Source organism: Mustela lutreola, chromosome 11 (assembly GCF_030435805.1).
Source record: "Mustela lutreola isolate mMusLut2 chromosome 11, mMusLut2.pri, whole genome shotgun sequence".
Taxonomy (NCBI): Eukaryota; Metazoa; Chordata; class Mammalia; order Carnivora; family Mustelidae; genus Mustela; species Mustela lutreola.
In genome coordinates, this window is record NC_081300.1 from 58,760,020 (window position 1) to 58,779,521 (window position 19,502).

The following is a 19,502-nucleotide window of genomic DNA, read 5'->3' on the forward strand; positions in this document are numbered from 1 at the left end:
AACAAATGGGCACGACCCTATGGGGGGCAATGAACACTGAGATTAACCTTCTCACCTGTGGTTTTCCTTCTGGTGCTTGCCATTGTGGCCCAAAGAGTCTCTCTCATGCAGAGGTTTTGGAACTGGAGAGCAGCGGGGTTCTGTAAAGCAGGTGAGGCTACTGCCTTCTTTCTTGTGTACTGGGATTGTTATTCCAGATGGGCAAACTTAAAAAAAATATGTTTCTGGTAATCAGTTAAAAAAATTATGTCAATAGCTTTATTGGCTCAAGATCAGCAAGAGTAAAAAGGGGGAAAAAAAAAACCCCTCTGCCTTTCAACAGCGCAATCAAAAATGCTGAACAGTCTTCCCCCCGTAAGACTTATTTATGGCTTTCTTTTCAGAATTCCTTCCTTTGGTGGTTAAGACATGCACGACGTCTTTGAAGTGGGCTAGACATGTTTTCTGCATGTGCGAGCAGATGTTTGCCTTTCTGCCGAGCTGGTTCAGAGGAACCATTTTTCCTTACGATTTCCAGGCATTGACAGAGGGATCTTGCCTGGGACTTTGCACATGATTTGGCCACAGGGGGACAGACGAGGGAATTTTATAGGTGGATCCTTGGCTCCACCAAGAACGGCCATCTTCATGTGTTCCTTGCAGGCAACATTTTCGCCACAGTTTGTAACCCTGGGGGATGGCACTGCACCGGGACAGAGACTCGGGATCCTGTCTCTTCTTCTTCCTGCTTTTCCCATCCTGCTTCCCAGTCAGAAGCTGCTTTGTGGGGGTTGTACATACGGGCAAGCAAGAGTCCACCGTGTGAAAGAGTATGTCAGTGTAACTGGGACCCTTTTCCTTTTGACTCGGAGATCCAAATGCTAGCATATTCCTCGGGGATTATGTTCTGATTATGATTATGTGTCAGTTCCAACTGATTTAACAGTGATCGTTCCAGGCTCTGCTTCTCTTCTCAATGCAAACTCTACGATTCTGTAATTACATGTTGATTAAATGTGATAATACATGAGACGCGCATGACCAACTCATGGGAAACGTTCAGTAAACTTGATTGTATGACTATCATTACCACAGGGATTTCAGAGAAATAAAGTCTCAAAGATTGCCTTCATTATCCACCAATACCGCAACGTCTCTCTCGGTATTGCTTCTTTCTCCAGGCCCGCCAGTATTCCTGAAACTCTCCTGTCTCACCAAACAATAATCCAAGGTCCTGTGGTTCTGCATTCACTGTGGTTACTCTACTTTCTCCTTCTCTTCGAAGTCAATATCCAAGAAATATACTTTGATTCTCTACTTTTCTTCAGTTTTCCTTCATCCTTGACCCTCCACTCCCTGGCTATGGCACCAATAGCCGCTGACACCATTGCTTCTTTCCACCATGTGCAGTGGTCTCTGGCCCAGGGTGCCCATGGACTGCTGTGTGTCATTGGATTCCATGGCCCTGCACGGTCATAAGTGGTGTCTGGAGGAGTGGCCAGCTGGCCAGAGGGTTATGTCAAGAACACTGGAAATGTGGCAGTGCCTTAAGCAACTGAATTGTTCATTTAATCTTAATTATTTAAAATTTAAATTCAAAAGCAGATACTTGATTCAGTTATTGAGAAAAATTTTTTAAAGATTTATTGTTTAATTTGAGAGAGAGAGTGCGTATATGTGAGCCGGGGTTGGGGCAATGGGAGAGGGAAAGAGGGACTCCTGGGAAGATTCCCTGTTGAGTGGGGAGCCTAATCCAGGGCTCGATCCCAGAACCCCAAGATCATGACCTGAGCAGAAACCAAGAGTCAGATACCCAACCGATTGAGCTGCCCAGGTGCCCCTTGAAAACCTCTTAAGTATGATTGGAACAACTTGGGCCTGTGAATGTAGTTTTCTCCACTGTACCTGCTCCTAGGTCCCTCTGTGCCAACAGGTGACCCCCAGTGCCAGGCTGTTCCATGCTTTACCCAATGGGTTTCCTCTGCCCAGAGACTCCCAAACCCAGTTATCTCTCTGGTAAGACAGATACGGCTCTTGTCCAGTGCCTTTACTGATATGTCCCCCTCCAGGGGGTAGATCATTCTCCTTTTGGGCCCCTTTGAACTGCTGGAAACTTCTGTCCTGCTCCCTGATTTTTGCCATGACTTTCCAACTCAGCCACAAATGACTTCATAGGAAGATTAATGTCCCAATTATGGCCAGATGACAATGGATTTAATCTGAAAACTCAGTTGCCCCAGAAGTCCTTGTTAGCTCTCTGAGGGATGGTCTCTGAGGAGCTGGGACTCATGTTTGCCCATGTTTTCTCCTCTCCTGCTCTGTGAGTTTACTTTCCTGGCCCATTGCCAATCAGGGGCCATTGGGGAAGAGGGGTGGCCTGGAAGCAGGAAATAAGAGGTGCATGGTCTGCAGAGAATTTTAAGAGAATGATAAAATTGACTGGAAGTCAATTTGTCATCTCTTACTAGCAATTCTAAACAGTGGCAGGAATAGACTATCCCTTTCCACCAGGGTGGCCCTCTCCCACTATAGCCCCTCTCCTACCTAAAGCGTTTGTTATTTTGACTTATCCCACTATCTTGTAATTCCTGGTTTATTTCAGTTCTCTACATCATCAATTAGATTTTTTAATATATATTTTGTTTGTTTTTAGTTAGCATTCTTTTTTTGTTGCTTAATTAAAAAAAATTCAAATATAATTAACATATAGTGTTATAGTAGTTTCAGGTGTGCAATATGATGATTTAACAATTCTATACATTACTCAGTGTTCATCTAGACACATGTACTCTTAATCCCCCTCACCCATGTCTCCCATCCGCCCCACTTCCCTTCTGGTGACCACCAGTTGTTCTTTATATTTAAGAATCTGTTTTTTGTTTGTCTTTGTTTTGTTTCTTAAATTTCACATATGAGTGAAATAATGTGGTATTTGTATATCTCTAACTTATTTCACTTAGCCTTATACCCTCTAGATCCATTCATGTTGTTGCAAATGGCAATATTTCCTTCTTTTTTATGACTGAGTAATATTCCATTGTGTTTATATCTATATCTATCTCTATCTATCTACCTATATCTATCTATACCTATCTATCTATAAAACATATCTTCTTTTTTTTAAAATTTTTTATTTTTTATAAACATATATTTTTATCCCCAGGGGTACAGGTCCATGAATCACCAGGTTTACACACTTCACAGCACTCACCAAAGCACATACCCTCCCCAATGTCCATAATCCCACCCCCTTCTCCCAAACCCCCTCCCCCCAGCAACCCTCAGTTTGTTTTGTGAGATTAAGAGTCACTTATGGTTTGTCTCCCTCCCAATCCCATCTTGTTTCATTTATTCTTCTCCTACCCCCTTAACCCCCCCACGTTGTGTCTCCACTTCCTCATATCAGGGAGATCATATGATAGTAAAAACATATCTCTTTATCCATGTATCTATGGATGGACAGTTGGGTTGGATTTCTTCCATATCTTGGTTGCTATAAATAATATTGCAATAAACACAGGAGTGTATATCTTATCTTTTAAATTTATGTTTTCATTTCCTTTGGGTAAATACCCCTTAGTGAAATTACTGAATCATATGGTATTTCTATTTTTAAGGTTTTTAGGAAACTGCATACTGTCTTCCACAGTGGGTGCACCAGTTTTCATTCCCACTGACAGTGCATGAGGGTTCCTTTTCCTCCACATCCTCACCAACACTTGTTGACACTTGTATTTTTAATTTTAGTCATTCAGACAGCCATGAGGTGATATCTCCTTGTGGTCTTGATTTGCATTTCCCTGCTGGTGAGTGATGATGAGCGTCTCTTCATGTGTCTGTTGGTCATCTGTATGTCTTCTTTGGAAAAATGTCTGTTTATGTCTTCTGCCCATTTTTAATTAGATGATGATGATGATGATGATTATTATTATTGGTGTTGAGTTGTATAAGTTCTGTATATATTTCAGATATTATCCCTTTATCAAATATATGATTTACAAATATCTTCTCCCATTTGGTGGGTTGTCTTTTCTTTTGTTGATGGTTTTGTTCACTATGCAAAAGCTTTTGATTTTGGTATTATCCTAATAGTTTAATTTTGCTTTTGTTTCTCTTGCCAAGGGACATATACCTAGAAAAGTGTTTACTATGGCTGAATGTCAAAGAGATTACTGACTATGTTTTCTTCTAGGAATTTTATGGTTTCAGATCTCATATTTATGTCTTCAATCCATTTTGAGTTTATTTTTGTTTATGTTGTAAGAAAGTGATCTAATTTCATTCTTTTGCTTGTAGCTGTCCAGTATTCCCCCATATCATTTGTTGGAAAAAACTCTCTTTTTTCCATTGTATGTTCTTGCTTTCTTTATTGAATATTAACTGACCATATAAATGTGGGTTTATTTCTGGAATTTCTGTTCTGCTCCGTTGATCTGTGAGCCCTTTTTGTGCCAGTACCATACTGTTTTGATCACTATAGCTTTGTAGTATATCTTGAAATCTAGACCATATGTTTTTGGGGTTGAGGCTGAATTCTATATTTACTGTTTTTCAAGGCCAACATAGAGTGTATAACAAAGGAAGTGTAAAAAATCTACTGAATTGATAAATCAATGGCTGTCCTCAGTTTAACAGAATAACCTTTGCAGGAAATTCTTTGTCCAAAAAGCAAGAGGTAAGAAGAAAAATTCATAGTAGGGATTTATTTAAAATAATCTTGTAAAGCATATTATAAGTTTATTGGATATCCAGCCAGTAATTGATATGTAGCTTTTGTTTTTATGGTATGGGAAAAGAATTCTTGTGTATAGAGTATAAATTTGAAGCCCTCCAAAATATTAGATCAATAATGGAAAACATATTAATTATTTCCTTTATTACTATTTATTGCTTAGCATGTGCTAGGCCTGTGTTATAGAGCAGGAAAGTGGACTAATCTGTTTCATTGAAATTTTCAACAATGACAGTAAACCTGATCTAGTGAATTTTGAACTTACAAGAAAGCTCATTTAATCAGGGGATATTGCAAGGGTTTCCTGGGATCATGGGACATACTCCCCCAGTACAGTGAAACTCCAGCTTCATTCATCATGGTGGCTTGGACACTTCAATCAACTAATGGAAATTAAAACCACCACACCCGCAGGCAATCTATTGATTTCTGGGTCCTTTTGTTATTCATAACACAGATCAGAAAGTTTTTACCCATCTGGACAGACTTTATTCATCATTGTGTGTGTTTCATGTATATGCACAGAAGAAAGTCTTGCCAGATTTCATCAACCAGAACCTTTAAGGACCACATGAGAGGTCTTGTCTTCTTTTTAGGGAAAGCTCTGGTGTGTGCTGTCTTTGATCTGAGCCTGAGATGGCCCTGCATTGTGCACAGTGGGATGGATCACCATTTAAGTTACGTAGATTAACTATGGAGGGGTCAGTAGTTACTTTGTTTATATATACATACATATATATAATATTATACATAATATTATATATTTTATATATTATAAAATATAATTTAAAAATTATAAAATATATAATTTTGTATGAGAATAATAGATATTTTATGTTTTAATTATATATAAATTTTATATAATATATATTTTAATCTTTAAATTAATAATTTTAATAATATACACGTATATTATTAAATGTATATTAATAAATACATTAAATATTTATTTATTTATTTATTTAAGGGGCGAGGGGTAGAGGAAGAGAGAGAATCCTAAGTAGGTTCCATGCCCAGTGCAGAGTCCAACACAGGTCTCTATCTCATAATCCTGAGGTTTTAATCTGACCTGAAATCAAGAGACAGACACTTAACTGATTAAACCGGGCCTCCCAGGTGCCCCGGTTTAATCATTTAAAGCCACGCTTTGTAATAGAAGGCGGTGATTTGTTTTGAAAGCCTGTCTAGAGTTTGTAGATGAGTGACAAAATGTGACTCTCAGTGTGTCAATAGTATTTGCATATTTTGGGGTGAGATTTGCTGCCTGAGCAAGAAATAAGGGTATCTTACTCATGATTACATGTCTCCAAAAAGTTTCATGTAAGTTTGTGTGAAATAGTACACAGTAGAAAATATTAAAGAAAAGTCCCTTCAAAATAGGTTTTGACGTACAGATTGGACATTAACCTAAGTCTGGGGTCAGCCTCCTTGGAATCAGGCTTCCTTTTGGGGCTCTGTCTATGCGATGTGAGCTACAGAGAGCAAGTGTTTGAAGTCACGTCCAACCACTTATGGGGTAGATTGGGTGAAAGAATAAACCGTTCGCCACAGGAGAAATTTGTATGGGATTTGGAAGGTGCGAACTAGTGGCCAAATGGTCAAATGCTCAGGGGGTCACAGCGGGTCAGGCACCACCCAGTGTGGAGAGAGCCCCAAGTCCCTGACCTGCTGGCTGACCTTGCTGGGTGGGGCAGCAGTGAGATCTGAACAGATCTGGCTTCCCCTGCATCTCTTCATCTGTCTCTAATTTACTCTGCAGGTCACCCCCGTCATCACGGCTGGAGGACGCAGTGAGAGGCAGATGCATTCTCATCGGTTGCTGGTCTCCCCAGCTTCTGTCCTTCTTTCCCTCCTGGGGGTTGGCCTGCTGACTTCCGGCCGGTTGCACACCAGGCCCAGAGGTGGCCAGCTTGCTCGGATGCCTCACCTAGCTCCTGCAATGATGGGGGAAGGGCCAGCCCCACCATAAAGCCTATATACCCCACCACTCCACATGGTCTGCTGCTCCAGCTGCACTTGGCCTGAAACACGTGTTAGTTGAAGGAGGCAGAGAAGAGAAGGACTTGGAAGAAGAAGGCGGCTGCTCTCTTCCATCCCAAAGATGACTGAATGCGAGTGTCGCTCTGGGACACAGCGAAGTAATGACATCAAGCCTGCGCTGCAGTCCCTGGGGGGCTTTGTGGGCATCTGCTTTGGAGAATTTGGGGAATAGGCGGGCTCTGCTCTTTCTGCAAGTGTGGCATTGCTGGAGGGCAGAAGAATGAAAGCCTCCCAGCGGCTACTGTGGGGAGATAGCTCTGGTTGAAGAGCAGGGACCAAGGGGACAGAAGCCCCTGTTCCAGCCCCAGCCCCTTCTACCACGGTGAAGGGTTTGACCTCTGGCAGCTTGTTTACTCTCTCTTCCACCCAGGGAGGGACCAAAATATTGGGGAAATAGCAATTCCGATGTTGTTTGCTGTTTGAACAAAAAGCAACCCAATTTTTATTTAAACACCCTGTAATCCACAGGGTTACGCAAGTTTTTTTTAAATTTTTTATTTATTTTATTTTATTTTATTTTTTTAAATTGGTGGGTCCGTTAAAATAGGAAACTGGATTTGTATTTCTCTATCTCTAACAATGCTGCGGAAGGAAAGAAATCAGTGAGTTGAAAGTCAAACTGTCGTCAAAACAACTCATGAAAGTGATGCCTTTGTCAGCTGGTGACCCTATGACAGGTCTGGTGGGCATGACCCTGTCCCCTTCCCAGCCTGGCCAGGCCAGGCCAGGCCATGCAGCTGCTAGACTGTGTACCAGCAGGAATCTGCGGAAACCAGCAGGCAGGGATGAACGTAAATAGATCCTTGGGGAGGCAGGAGAGACCTTCATCACCTTAAAGTCCCAGAAACTATTCCCACACTGTCTGTCACTCCCACGGCAGGAAGAATGGGATTTGTTCTTTTTAAATCTCTTAAAGAATTTAAAGGCCAAACTCAACTGGGCTCTGGCATGGAAATTTCTACCAGGATATATTTCTCAAAGACTCCTTCTCATTGCATGCCCATTTCAAAGTAGCTGAGTTCATCAGCCTCTGCTGTGCAGTCTTGAACTCGTCTCATTTTGGAGGTGTTCTGGAAAGAGTTTGACATTTAATGGCGGGTAGCTGTGATCAGAAGGCTTTAGGTCAGAACCCTGGAGTGTGGAATTGTTTTTTGGTGACTGTTTTGGAGACAAGGTCTAGTAAAAATCATTCATCTTCTTAAAGGCCCATCTGTTTGGGGGCAGGAACACTTTTCATCTGCATTGCACACAATGATGTCCCAGGTGGCATGGCAGTCATGGGACAAGCTGGCTTACAAAATGCTGAGACTGGGGAGAGAGAGAGAACACGAGATCGAGAGCAAGAGAGAGAGTGCGCACAGGTGAGGGCAATGGCTCCAAAGTCTTCTGGGGGGTGGAGGAGAGGCTCGGGCCATGGCAAGAGGTCCCTGGAGGTGGGTCAGGAGGTGACGGAAGTTGCTGGTTTGGACCCATCTCATTTGGCAAGTTGTCACCCGCCCTGTTAGAACCAGACCCCGTGGGCCCACACCAGGGCTCTGATATCGTTGTGGCCACTTCTCCGCTGGTAGGGGAGGAGTTCTGATGGGTGGGTGGGGGGGGTGGGTTGGTGGTGGTGGGTCAGGCAGGTGGATGCCCTTGATTGCCGGGGGTTGGGTACGGTGGGGGATGGGGCTCTATCCAGAGCTGTCCTGCTGAGCTGTTCCTCAGGAACATCTAAATAGAGTCTGGGGCAGAAACTCTGAAGACCTCCTATACTTCACTGGTCGTAGTAAATATTTATCATCGGATTTGTTTACTCCTCTATGAGGCCAGTCCTGTTTCACCCCCATGCCGTTCTCATGGCTTTTAGTTTACTTCTCATAACAGAAAGGCAAATGGTCACCAGATTCACTGGTTATTTTCAGTTACTCCAGACGCATTTCACTTTACAAGTTTAAAAAATAAGCTCTCAAGTTCAGTTTAGGGAGACTTTCATTCCAACGTGCACAATAAAATGAAATGAAATTGCTTGACCTACTGCAGATGTATGTGAACATAGTCTGATATGGTGAGAAGGAGCTGGAAAGTCTCCCTTTTTCCCACCCCCCCCAACCAATAACCATCAACCCTCTGCCCAGAGTGGTCCCACGGGGTGTGGGTGTAGGGAGGGATGAAACGGGAGGAGGGTAACAAGGAAGAAGAAAGGGAAGAGGCAACAAGGAATAGGGAAGTAGAAATAGATGACAACACAGGGGTGGGGGGAAACAGGCGGGAAGGGGGCAAATATGGGTGAGTGTGGCAGAGGCTTATGGACCCGGTTCTTGAATGTTTTCAGCGCCCTAAAGAGATTTGGCACACCATGAAATTCTTCTTTCTCTCTCCAAAAGCAATCGAATCAACAGACGAGCACAGGAGAGCATGACTCCCCCATAGCCATACTCCCTATGGCCACTCCAAATACAGAGTGGTGGGGAAGAAGGGGTAGCAGAGGGACGTGGGGCTTTGGAGGCTGTTAGCCCCTTGCCCGGGAACTTAAGGCTCTCGCAGAGCCCACAGGGTGGTGGGAGAGGGGAGAAAAGTTCTGAGCCAGCCTCCGTGCATCAGAGCTGGACTCTCAGCCAAGAACTAGCTTTCTTCTCAGGTTGCTTCTTAAAAAGAACTGGGTCCTGGGACCAGTGGCTGCAAAGGACAGTTGACCAGAATGTAGACTGGCTCTTGAGGAACCCCATGAGCAGATGTGGATTGCCTTGGTCATCTTGAGGAACCCCATGAGCAGATGTGGATTCCCTTGGTCATCGAGCCCTTGCCACGTGCCTGGCAGGGTTGCAAGGGCTTTGTGTGTTTTATCTCTTTAAACCCCCACCTCCCGCCCTCAACACTGCAACCCTCTGGCAGTGTCTACTGCCTCATGTGGAGCTCAAATGCCACTGAGCCCGGTGTCTGCCTGATTTGGACCCTCCTGGTTGCTAAATGGACACCATGACTGCAGAGCTGCTGACCCAGACGGCAGGCTTTGGGGCTGCCTGAGGCTTGTAGTGCTTGACATACAAGGGTGAACCAGCAAAATGGTGTCCCCAGCAGGAGAACCAGGGCAACACGGCTGCTTGCTGTCCAGAGAGCAGGAATGAGTGGCCTTGGCCCAGTTGTTGGCCCCCTCCGAACTGGATTTGCCATCAAATCCCTGAGGGGGCAAAATATTATCAGAAGTTCAAGTGGCGTGTCCCCTCTACTCTGGCCAAAGCGGAAAACCCCAGCTCTTGCAACATCCTTATTCCTTCCTCGAATTGCAGGAGGAGAAGGTGGGTGCTTTGCTTAGTCTCCCTCTGATGTGATGGGCTGGGGTCCCTGCCATAAACGAAATGGCTGGGAATGGTCTTGTTGTGTTTTCTTGACAGTATGGCACAGGCCAGGTGACGGCCTTTGTCCACCAGTCCGCTATCCGTCCCTCACTGAGATGCCAAGGGGCCAGACCTCGGGTCTCCAATGGGCCTGGTTCTGGGTCTGAACTTCCACTGTACTTGAGCTCCCTGCTCCCAATAACGGTGTGAGGAACCTTTCCAGTGTTCAGCTACAGGGGCCTCTGATTAAGCCAAGCTGCTTGCTACCTAGCTCATGTTCACCTGCAGAGGGTTTTTCTTACTCTACAAGTCAGTGCTTATCCCTCTGGGCAGTAAGAAACCAAAGAGATCGTCTCTGTATGAGTGGCCCGGAGCCACCAGCGTTGTTGTCCTCCATCTGAATCACTGGGTGTTTGTGACATGGAACTTTGAACCTCACTGGGGTTCCACGCATTCCCTGCTTGGAGAACACAATCTCCCATCCCTGGGCATGAGGCCATCTGGGGAGTACGTGCATAGAACATTCCGTGGGACAGTGGGAAAGATGAGGACCCTGGATTCTCTCTCCCATGGCTGCTAGAGAGGGGTCTTGGCAGCTGGGAGATGTGGGGCAGGTCTGAGCAGCCAGCCTCCCCTCTCAGCCCTTCTCCACCTTACCGTCCCCTGTCCACCCCTGCTCATCTGCGTCTCTTTCCTCCTCCTCCTCCTCTTTTCTGGGCTTTCTCCAACTTTCACGGCATGTGATTTCAGTATGCTCCTCTTCCCGTGCTCAGCCCTGCTCTGGGACCTCAGGGCCTGTCCCCCTGCCAGCTTCTGGTCTCAGGGGGCCCGTAGACCAGCCCCACTGCCAGGTGCCCTCTCTTTGGCTTTGGGCAGGCCATTTGCTAGCTGAGAGGGCCTTCCAAGGACCCGTCGCTTCTTTGGAACTCTCGACAAAACAGGTTCTGTAAGGATTAGTGAGGCACCAGCTTTTATGCAATAACAGCTAATCCCTTGTTTTCATAACAAGGTTGGGAGAATCTGTTTCTTATTTCTCCAGATTGTTTGTTGTTTCTAAATAGCTGCAGTGCCCCTGGCGGTGACGGTTAAGCTCCATCCATGACTCATCCGTCCCCCTGTGTCTGCCTTGCAGGTGTCACTGCTGCCTGCGGAGCTGGGGAGCTGACTGTCCTCTGACACTCAGCTGTCCTCAGTCCTGGATGCATGTGGAAATCACCAGGAGCTTAAAAAATTACCAATGTCTGGTCCCACCCCAAGTCTTCCGATTTAAGTGGTTTGGATGGTGGCCTGGGCATTGAGATTTTTAAAATATCTCCTGGTGTTTCTCTCATGCATGCAGAAAACCACTGCTTTATGGGAATTCAGGAAAGGCTGGAGGCCACAGCTGGGCAGGGGCCCAGCACGGGGTGGGCAATCAGATCCTTTGCAGTGTTCTCGAATGGTTTCACAAGAGTCCTTCCCGTCTTCCTTGGAGAGCCCATCTTGTTCCTCCTCTCATTTTTTCACTCAGCAAACGTGAGTTGGGACACTAATAAGTGTCAAGCATCAGGGAGACCCATGGAGAAGACATGGAGGTAGCTATCACAGAGCTTACCAGGTGGAAAGAGATAATTGGACCATCTTGCTGTAACTATTTTAATAGAGATCATGTATGAGCTCAGTGGAAAGAAGGGCTAACTCAGCATGCATGTGTTGGGGTTAGGGTGATAAAATGCTTTTTAGAAGCCATAATCCTTATTTGACAGAGAAAGAAGCTGAGAAGTTCAACACGAGCTGAGTGTTCTCTGTGACCTGAGGTCAAAAGCAACAAGGGTGGGTTCCCCCAAGCTCTGTCTTGATAGACCTAGATAGAGGGATCTAGATAGTCTTCTCCCTCCACAGCTAAGGAGGTGTCCTAGCATTGCATTGTGAGATATTAGATATTACCTGGAGAATTAAAATATTTCTACCAACTGTCCCATGGATCTGATGCTCAGTACCTTGGAGTATGATGTGGCTCTTTGTGACCAGATGTGCGGCGTGGGGATCGGCAGGGACAGCATCACCTGGGAGTTTGTTAGAAATGTAAATCCTCAGGCTCCACCCCAGACCTACTGAACCGGAATCTTTGATGAGCTCTGGAGGCCATTCTTAGGAGTCTCAGTGTCTGAGAAGCCCTACCCGAGGCCACTGACTCGCTTCCCAATGGGGTGATGTGATAGACTGCATTGTTATTTCCAATTTTTCACCCTCTCCATATCCGTACACTTTGCCAGGTGACTCTGCAGTTCTCGCTACTGGAGTAGAAGTGTGCTCCTCTGCCCTGATGGTGCCGGGTTGGCCAGTGACAGTCTTCAGCAATAGAACGTGGAAGGGACTGACAGTGTGCTAGCCTTGAGCCCAAGCTTTAGAAGGAATCATGTGTTTCTGCTTGCTCCTCTGGAAGCTTCCAACTTCTGTATGGGAAAAAAAATGTCCTCAGGGAGCTGCTGTGTCTTCAGGCTAGGCTGCAAAGTAATCACATGGAGCAGAGCTTCCCCAGCTGACCTGTTGACCGTAGCCCAGAGCAAATTTTCCTCGCTGAACTGAGAATGGATGCACAGTATTGTTTGCTACTGAATTCGGGGATTTTTTTTTTTTTTTTTTTTTTTTTTTCAGCAATAGCTGACTGATACAGCTGATTGAAGCAGGATATCTACAAAGACAAGGTTCGGCATCCTGGAGATGAGGTTATTGCTACCAGGAAGTCAGGTCAGCACTCTGGTCAATATTAGGGGACAGGGGATCCTGTTTGCCTCATGCGTTCTCCGTGGCTGTCCCTGAAGTTCTAAGCTTCATTCTCCTGGTACGATCTGCTCAGATCCCTAAGAGAATTTGACGAATTATGCCATAGACCATAGGACCCACTGTGACCCGTCACCTGAGTTATTGTGATACTTCCCAACGGATCTCTCCTTGCTCTTACACGTTCTCCCACTGTCTTCTCTGTCTTCTCTCAACAGAAGAACCAGATCTCTCCTTTTTCAAATCTAAGCGAGATGGCATCACTCCTCTGCTCCAAACTTTGAGAGGACTTCCCATTCTACTCTAAGTCAGAGTCCTTGCCATGCCTACCTACATAGTCCCGTGTGTTCTGGACCCCAGTTCCCCACAGATTTTTTCCCTCTTACCATTCCTTTGTTCGTCCCCTGGCCCTTCCAGCTTCCTGAGGTTTCTTGACCAAACAAGCACGCTCCACCTGAAGATTTTTGCAGCTGTTGTTCCCTTCACATCCACTCTTATCCTTTGTTCCGCGGAATGCCTACACAGCCATCTCCCGAATTGCTTCAGTGTCTTGCTCAAATATCAGAGTAATCTTTCCCTTGAAACATAGAAAAGGCAATCTCACCCTTTGCCCTAGATCACACTCCTATCCTGCTCACCCTACTTTATTTTTCTGCTGAGCACTTGTATCCATCTGATATGTGATCTTTATCTATTTTCATAGTTAGCAGCTGCCTCCTACCCTCTAGAATATAATATTCATGAGAACAGGGAGTTTGCTTGTTTACTGCTCTATCCCCAGTGCACAGAGTAGGTGCTTAATAAGTACTTGTTGAGTGAATGAATGGATAACTGAATGAATCAATCATAAGCTGGACTGTGGTTTGGGAACCCTTGGGTTCAAACATGGCTATCTATGTTGGCCCTTGGGCCTAGCCTCTGGGCAGGGACATTTCCCCTTCAAGGAGCTAGAAGTGTGCCAGCAGCTGTAACTGACTATCTCTAATTAGACTCTGTCACAGGAATGTCTTGACTCAAAGTTCCTCTGATGTGGTATCCTCTCCCTGTCAACAAAGCTGCATTGAATGCCGAATCATAATTAGAAGGTTTTTCGGTGAGCAGTGAATAAGAACAAGGGGCTTGGGTTGACCTGGTCACCTAATAGTTTCAGATGATGAAGCATGTGACTGAATAACCTTCTCCGTTTCTATCTCATGGAAGACTTGGCCAGTGGGAGCCAGAAAAACTCCCAAGACCAAGACCCCCACCTCAACCCCACTTCTAGGACAGCACTCGGCAGGGCAGTGGCTGATGGTCTTGGGGACTCCTTCTCTGCTTTTGGGATGGGCCTGTTGAAGTACCAGGATCGGGTAGGCTTTGCTGGCGTCACAAAGCCTCACATATCAGTGGCTTAATACAAACATATTGATTTCTTGCTCATACCACCTTCTGAGGTGATCAGACGTCCCTCTTCGAGACCCTTCTCCCATCGGGACTCGGGGACCCACAATGATTCCAGCCACAGCTCAGAGTTCTCTGCTCCCGGCTGTGCAGATGCCAGTGGGCATGGAAAATCCACACCTGCTCCTCCCTGCCTTGGTCTGGGGGTGGCGTTACTCCTACTCACAGTGCTCGCGAGGAAGACTTGGGCATGCGGTTCAATCCCAACTTAAAGGGAGGCTGAGGAAAGTGTCTTTCTGCCTTTCTGGACAAAGGAGCTGGTGTGGGAATGTATTCTGGTGTGTAAGGTAACACGTCTCTGCTGTGGGCCCATGACAAGTTTATGTCATAGATTAGCTCTTACGGGGCAACCTTCTTTCTCGTGAGGCAAATAGCAACCAGAGATAAAGAAAAGCGGAGACCCCGGAGGGAGGGTGCCCGGTGAAACAACGGATAGGCACAAACTTCCTATTTGTGCAAATCTTTTTCATGTGTATGCGAGTCACTGAGACCTTTATTATTAAATACATGTCAGCAATTTGGTCTACAAGGCTAGAACAGAGGCTGGGGAGCGCTCATTTTTATTGGCTGTTTGCCTTGCCTCAGGCTATCAGATCATTAGATATTGAAAGGACGTGAGAGACCCCTAAATCTGAATTATTTACTGTTAAATATGGGGTAATTGAGTCATGGGGGGCGAGGGGGCGGAGTGCCATCCTCAAAATACAGCTGGCCAGCAGAGGGGGCCGGCTGACCAGATCACCTGACTCCTCCCATCCCCCATTCCGGGCTCCCTCTGGAACCTCTGTTCTTCAGGTGCAAGAATTCCAGCCAGTGTCAATGACGCCCCAGGGCACCGGTGAGCCCGAGGATTTGTGCTTCCCCCGATCTTTAGCCAGTGAGTGGAGGCAAAGCTAGAAGGAGTGAAGGTGTTTGCATGCTCCATTTCCATTAGGGTCAGAGAGCTGTCATCTTATTCTGCCACAGCTCCCTTCCAGGTGGCACCAGAGGAAGCCGCGGGAGACTTTGAATGGCCTTGGGGAAAAACACGTGAGCAAGGTTTCTTTGTGTCCTTTTCTGGGCATTTGATTAGCTTCCTTTGCTTTATATAGTTTTCCAGGAATAGGCAGATGTGCTTCTCACCGCACAGATATTAATACCCCAAGCAGAGCGTTTGAAGGAAAACAGCCAGGGATAGAAACAACAAGTGGGGTGGCAGCAGGGTGGAGAGAGAGAGAGAGAGAGAGAATTTCACTGCTGTGGAGGGAAGTACAAACAGAAATAAGCCGGGGGCACTTTACTGTGTAATCGAACGATCCATTTTATAAGAATCGTGTCCTCACTGGAATTTTCTATGGCATGCTAGGTAATGGGAAACATAGCTTATTATTATTATTGTATTACATAAGGTATATGAAATTATTATTACCCATTTTATTATCTGATACTAAACTTGTCAGGATTAGCTGATCATTCCGGGAAGAGTGTTGGGAATAATCCGTCATCATCCTCTAATCACTGGACAAGTTGGGCCTCCCTCCCTGCCTCTCGGCCACCATAGTGGCACCGAGAGAAGAAGAAACAATAACCAGCCCCAACAAGAAGGCATTCCAGAGTCAGAGCAGTCCTTTGATGAACAAAGCACCGTTTTAGGAAGACAATTTAGGGGGCAACTCTAAGATGGAAAATCCCGGTTCTATGCGCATTCAGGGTTGAAATAAATGTAGATTTATTTCATCTAGGGAGCTTAATTACCAAGAGAAAAACACAGCCTTTCTTCTGCAACTGGAAAATTTTGCTCACAGGGAACAAAGGAGAATTGCTTTTTTTCGAAGCCAGCAAGGAAAACTACTAGGGTTTGGGTTTGGGGAAGCCAGTCTTTGATTTCATCCTAAATGGAACCTGTCCGAGCATAGCCACAGACCTGCCAACGTATTTTTGTGTGTGTTAATGTAAGTGCACAGTATTGGGTTAAGGGTGTTGTGTAAATACCAGGGGAGACAAGAATGTCGGCTGTTACATAGGGCTAGGCCAGAAGGAACTTAGGTACATGTGTTCAGATTGGGAAAGAGAAAGGCAGGCCAAGGGGACTGTTCCACCCTGCAGGGACCGTCCCACCCTCCAGAGACTTCCTAACCTACAATAGATGGTCTGCTGGGGGAGCAGCAGGAGTAAGAGGAGTTGCATTTTCTGAGGTTACTGTGCATCTTGGGTGCATGGTGTGGGAAGATGTTGACTAACTGAGAAGTGCCATAGCTTCCTGGAAATACACTGCCTGGGGTGTTGTAGAGGACAACATAGAAGAGAAGCCCAACGTGAAAAATGGTGCCAGAATGCAGTAGACCTGAGTGGAAGTCTGACCATGTGGATGCAATGTCCTGTGTTTGTTTGTTTTTTTTTAAGCAGAAGTTTGGATGGCGACTGTAGATCTTGTAGGATCCCTCTGGGCTAGACAGGTGGCTGTCAGCAGTGACTGGGAGCCGGGCAGGGATCTTGGCTCTCCTTGGATATAGGTTGGCTGGAAAGCATCATGCACCCTATGGACCACTGGGCTACAGTCAGTAAAGCTCACCTGGGGAACTTTCAAAAGTACTGATACCTGGATCCCATCCCAGCAAGACTATGGCAGAATTTCAGGAGGTAGGGATGGGAACCTAGGCTGCATGGGTCTCAAGGGAGCCACCAAGGGCATGCAAGGCAGTTAAGGTTGAGAAACACTATTAGAGGAATTGGGGGATTGAAGAGTGTTTCCTTCCCAAGTTCATGTTTACCCTGAACCAGAGTATATGACCTTATTTGGAACCAGGATCCTTGCAGAGGTAATTGGCTGAGTTCATGCTAGAGCAGGGTGGGCCCTGACTCCAATGACTAGGGTCCTTATAAGAAGAGGGGAGGCTATGCAGAGGTGCACATAGAGGAGGGGGTCATGTGAAGATGGAAAGAGAATTGGCATGATGCCACCATGAACCAGAGAATGCCTGGGGTCTCCAGAGGCTGGAGAGGTAAGGCAGGCTCCTGTCCTAGAGACTTCAAAGGGAGCCTGGCCCAGCTGACACTTTGATTTCTGGCTTCTGGCCTCGAGGACTATGAGAAAATAAATTTCTGTCATTTTAAGTCACCTAGTTTCCTGGTAATTCCAACAGGCCTCAGAAATGAATATAGGGGGAATTTATAATACCTGACTTATAGGGCCTTTTTTATGAAGGGGCAAACGGATTTATATGCAGAGAATCTCATTAGGGGTTCATGTTCTCATAAGCGGGGAAGCAGAGTTGAGGCTGCCTTTTTCCCTCTGGGTAGCTGCAGAGACTTAACCTCCCCAAAGCAGGGGCATTGTGTGTCGGGGGTGGTGTAGTTGTACAGCACCTAGTAGAAGGTGCCCTGGGTGTATAAGGGAACATGTGTGCACAAGAGTCCATTGGCATGGGGAGTGGGCCTACCGTTTAGTTTCTCAGAGCAGAGGCAGGCACAACTGCACTCATCTGAAGTGGGCTGGCCCTGAAGTACAGTCACAAGTATATAGTGTAAATCTCCTTGACCTTCTCCAGAGGTTGTGCTACCACTTTGCAGGTGATTGTCATTAAGGAAAGGGGGACTAGTGAGCCTTTGGGGGGACTGTTGGATACTGGCTGTGAGATGACACTACCTCCTGGGGTCTCAAAATGCTACAATGGCCCATCAGCCAGAGTAGGAGATTGTTGCGGTGAAGTGGTTAATAGGGTTTTGCATCAGGTCCATTTCACAGTGGGCCAAGCGTGTCTCTGAACCTATCCTATGCTTATATCCCCAGTACTGGGGTGCATAACTGGAACATAGACATACTCAGCATCTGGCAGAGCCCCCACCTGTTTCCCTGACCCCTGGAATGACCTAAAGACTACTTTGGTGGGAAAGGCCAAGTTGAAGGTTCTAGAATGGCCTCAGAAGAATTATGGCATTTCTGGAGTGACTGCAGAGGTTAGTACTACTATTAAGGACTTGTAAGTTAGAGAATCCTACCATATTTCCATTGAACTTGCCGATTTGGCCTTCACTGAACTAACTCATCTCTAGTCCTCTGTCATAATCTAATCCACAAGGCCCTTACTTGTCCCTCTGTTCCATGGGACATCATGCTGATCTACTACACTGATGCCCATTGATGATATCACGCTGATTGGACCCAGTGACAAAAAAGTGAGTTAGAGGAAACTGATCTAGACACTTCAAGGGTGTATCAGAGGGTGGACATAGTTGCCACAAAAATTTAGGAACCCTTATCTCAGTGAAAATTTCTAGAGGTTCAATCCTCTATGACATGCTGAAAGTTTCTGCATCTAGCACTTCTGCTGCTAAGAAGACACAAAGTCTAGTAGACCTTTATGGATCTTGAAGGCAGTCTGCCCTTCATTTGGTCATGTCATCTGAATCATTTGTTGCATAAGCCCCCCAAATTGCCAGTTTTGAGCTGGTCCCATAACAAAAGAAGGCTCTGTGGTAGATGGCTTTGCAAACTGTGCTGTCACTTTGGCCTTGGAATCAAGGATATTTTATGACACCTGATGTGTCTCTAGACTATGGCTTTGACATACTCTTATAAATGAGTCATAGGGAAGGTCTTTAGGATTTGGGAACATTGCTATGCCATTCTGTAGATAACTGTTCATTTGAAAAATAGCTTTTGTCTCATTACAGGCCATAGAGACTGAGTCCCTATGTCTGTATGGAGCAGAGACCGAGCACTTGACCTTGGACTCCATACCACCCATTGAGAACTGAGAGTTTTCTGACAGATCAAGCCATAAAGTTGGGCAGGCACAGGTCCTAAAGATACACGCAAGATCTACAAACAAGTGGCTCAGATTCTCATGGCTCCTAGTTCTTCTGTTTTGCCTTCTCTCTCTCAGCTTTTACTTTTGGCATCACTGAGAGTCCTTCTGACCAGTTTCTGAGAAGAAAAAACTTTAGTCTTAATTTAGAAATGGTTTTGCATGACATGGCCATCCCAAGATGACTAAAGTAACACATGGGCCTTAGTATGCTACTTTAGGGAGAGACTTAGTATGTCTTTGGTTGTGTGATGGTAGTTGCACCACATTCGGTGAAAACATCCTTTTACTGTCATCCTTACTTGGGAATAAACATGACTGAACAAGGTGTATATGGATGTCTCGTTGAAAAGGGGTAGACTGTGGTGGTTTTGTACTGTGTCGGCTTGGCTAAGCTCGAACGACGTTCTCAAGAATCGGTGTGTGGGTGTGAGTTAGACCCAC

The 19,502-nt window shown here is 45.7% G+C and overlaps 1 long non-coding RNA gene across 2 annotated transcripts in view; it reads left to right on the forward strand.

Annotated features, from left to right (window-relative positions):
• The window catches only part of LOC131811284 (uncharacterized), a 59,455-nt gene that overhangs the window by 15,049 nt on the left and 24,904 nt on the right, over nucleotides 1-19,502 (forward strand). For both annotated transcript variants that reach the window (XR_009345867.1, XR_009345866.1), the window contains exon 2: nucleotides 6,471-8,112. This is a non-coding gene — a long non-coding RNA (uncharacterized LOC131811284). The remainder of the gene's footprint in view (nucleotides 1-6,470; nucleotides 8,113-19,502) is intronic.